The following is a 3848-nucleotide window of genomic DNA, read 5'->3' on the forward strand; positions in this document are numbered from 1 at the left end:
TAAGAGATGGAAGCAACCTGAGTGTCCTTCAGCTGATGAGTGGTTAACAAAAATGTAGTCTATTTACACAATGGAGTTCTATTCAGCAGTAAAGAAAGATGAAATAATGAAAATTGCAAGTAAATGGATGGATCTAGAAACTGTTATACTAAGTGAAGTAACACAGACTCAGAAAAACAAACGACATATGTTCTCCCTCATATGTGGATCCTAGCACCAAATCCTTTTAAATTCTAGGTCCTTTTAATAAGATGGTGCTATACAGCAGTCCCTTATGCATGAAATAACTACCATCATCACGACTTCGGCTGAGCCTGATCACTAAACATAATCATAATTGGGCTTGTTGATGGTTGTGCTCATCCATTAAAGGAGGGCCAAGCAGGGTCCCTGGACCCTTACCTGAGTATCCAGCCATTCTTCTCAGCCAACTAGTCCTGCTTTGGAAGACAAAAGAAAAATGAGGAGGAACCCAATAGAGGGATGCCTTTGGAAGCCCTTGTCAGGAAACTCCAGTGGACTCTCATATGAACATTTGGAAAATGCCCTGTTCTGACTTTTTTCTAGTTCCCTGTCTAGAACTTGTAATGCTAATTACTCTTGCCTTTACTTCTCCTTCACATCTCCTATTCACCAGTCAAGGACTTTCACTTTCTTCTCCCCTTAGAGACAAGAGTTATGCAATTTGGGAGTTGGGAGTCTTGACCCACTGAAGGGGGACTTCAATTGCCTCACCCTGTGTCCCTGTTCAGCATGGAAGAAGCCAGAGTGGTCTGTGTCCCTATTCCCTATTGGCAATTTGGGTAACCCCTTCAGAGGATGGAGGATGGCAGAATAGTAAGTAGGAATTGGCTAGGCAATTAAGGTAAAAAGACCGCAAAGAAATGTAGCAAGTTTTTTGGCTAAAAATCAAAATGTCCTTGGTCCTGTTAACAACATACTGTTCCAAAGGCCAAAAACATCAAAAGTATTTGGGAGCAAATATCTAACCCTATTTTAGGGCTACCTCTTCAGAGGGGGGAATGTTGGAGGGGAGGGAGTGGGCACGGATTTGATCAAAACACTTTATATGCATGTATGAAATTCCCAATATTTAAAAAAACCCAAAATGCAGACACATTGAAAAAAAAAGATTTATTTAAGCAAGTAATATTATGTAATCATTTCAAAATAAATTAAAGCTGCATGTAAGGTTGGCTGTTTTGAGTGACATAAACTGAAGTTCAACATGCAGCGTGGACGTAATTGTGACACGGTTTCCATGAGATTTCCCTGGATTTCTGTTCCAACAAACGGGCCTCAGAAAATAATGGTAACTTTGGAATCAGTTACAGTGGTAGGATGCCAGATGACAAGCTCTTCCTGTAGTTAGCAAAGAGTGAGATAAGGTTCAAGGAACCTGGGTGTGCAATGAAGTTGTCTGATCCATGCTGATGGATACAGAGATGATTGGCTGGAGCACTGCTTTTCCCCTGTAAGAACCAGACTTGTCCCCAACTCCAATCAAGTCCATACCCACTTACACACAGGGGCCACAGTTGCGGGGAATGAAAATTAGCACAAGTATGGCTGGAAACAGTATGGAAGCTCCTCACAAATGCAACTGGGATATGATCCAGCAACCCCACTAGTGGTCTTATCTCCAAAGAAAAGAGATCAGTATGTCAGAGTCAGCTGGATTCTCGAGTTCATTGAAGGACTAGTGGTAAAAGCCAAGAAATGAAAATAAGGTGTCAATCAGCTGAGGAATGGATAACGAAAACTGGAGGAATGCTACAGTGGACTCTACTCAGGCACAAAAGAAGTGAAAGTGTGTCATTTGTGACAATATGGATGGGCCTGGAAGACATCATGCTGTTAAAATGATCCAGGCTCAGAAAGACAAGTACCACCTGGTCTCTCTCATATGTGAGGCATTACAGCGCTGATCTGATGGATGAGGGTTGGCTAGCACTCACCAACAGCTGGGAAGAGTGGCAGTGGGAGGGATGAGAAAGCTTGGACAGTGGGTCCTGAGACTGTATAAGGGAGGCAGAAGTTCTGATTCAGACACTTACAGTCAGAATGACTGAACTCTGGACTCTGAAGGTGTAAAATAGGAACTTTATTTAATGGCATTCTGGAGCACACTTGAAAGGGTTAAGAGAATAGCCATGGGTACTCACAAATACATCAAACTCAGTCATATCTCAAGGAGCTTGATCCCCACAATCATTCAAATGTAAGCAAGCATCACAGCGTACAACTTACACAAATACAGTTTTTATTTATCAACTGTACCTCAAAAAGGCTAAAAGTAACATAAAATTAAAATATGGGAAAAGTGAAAAATAAAAGTTTTATACAGTTGTCAAGTCACACACACAACACACACAAATACACACACACACAACACATACAAATACACACCACACACAACACACACACAAATACACATACAACCACACAACACACACACAAATACACAACACAACACAAATACACACACAACACACACACAATGCACACACAAATACACAACACACACACAAATACATACAACACACACACAACACACACACAAATACAAACAACACACAAATACACAACACACACACAAATACACATACACAACACAAATATACACACACGCAACACACACAACACACTCACCACACATACACCACACACACACATATCACACACACACACCACACACACATCACACACACACCACACATACTACACACATACTACACACACACCACATACACATACCACACACACACCACACACACATACCACACACACACCACACACACATCACACACACACCACACACACACACACACACTACTGAAAAGAATGAAGGAAGCCAGAGCTCAGTGGAAAGTGCTCTAACAAGGACTGGAATAACAACGCTACGAAGACACAGCTAGCACTACACCAACATTGAATACAATCCTGACTTGCTTCTCAAATCCATTATCTAGTCTAAGAGAGAAACTGAATTTTTATACATATAACAGTGAATATGTATTAGAACCTTTAAAAAACTATTTTTATGCCGGGCGTGGTGGCGCACGCCTTTAATCCCAGCACTCAGGAGGAAGAGGCAGGCAGATCTCTGTGAGTTCAAGGCCAGTCTGGTCTACATAGTGAGTTCCAGGACAGCTGGGGCTACAGGGAGACCCTGTCTCAAAAAGACCAAAAAAAAAAAAACTTTTTATGATAGGACATGAAAGAAAGCCAATCTTCACAGTAAAGTACTCTGTGTTTCTTTTCAATTTTTCTACATTTATTACTTATTTGTGTGTTCGTGTGCACATGTGTATGCATGCGTGGTTACACTCATGGCACTGTGCACTTGTTGAAATCAGAGGACAACTTGTGGGCATCGGTCTCTCCTTCCACCATGTGGGTCTCAGGAACTGAACTCAGATGATCACCTTGGTGGCAGGTGCCTTTACCTCCGGAGCCATCTCACCAGCTCTTTTATTCTTGGTTAATCGTTGTTGCATGTGTGCCGTAGTGTGCATGTGGCGGTCAAACAACAGCTTTCTGGAGTCACTTCTCTCCTCCAGCTCTTTGTGGATTTCAGGGATAAAAACCAGGTGGTCAAGCTTTCATGGCAAGTGCCTGAAGTGCTGAAACGTTTCGCACAGCTCCGCTTTTAAATGAGAAAAAGATGTATAATAACAAGCCTAATTGTGCTTTATTCGAACGATTGTCACGCTAGAGTGGCTCCCTTCCTCTAAGTTTATCCCTATGTGGTAACTCGGTTTCTGTACAGATAAACAGGAAGCATTTGTGAAGCAGGACAGTGAATGGGTTTGCCTGGGGTACTCGCACATCTTTGTCTGAGCTCT

This window comes from Nannospalax galili, unplaced genomic scaffold, assembly GCF_000622305.1.
Source record: "Nannospalax galili isolate Female #2095 unplaced genomic scaffold, S.galili_v1.0 scaffold1812, whole genome shotgun sequence".
Taxonomy (NCBI): Eukaryota; Metazoa; Chordata; class Mammalia; order Rodentia; family Spalacidae; genus Nannospalax; species Nannospalax galili.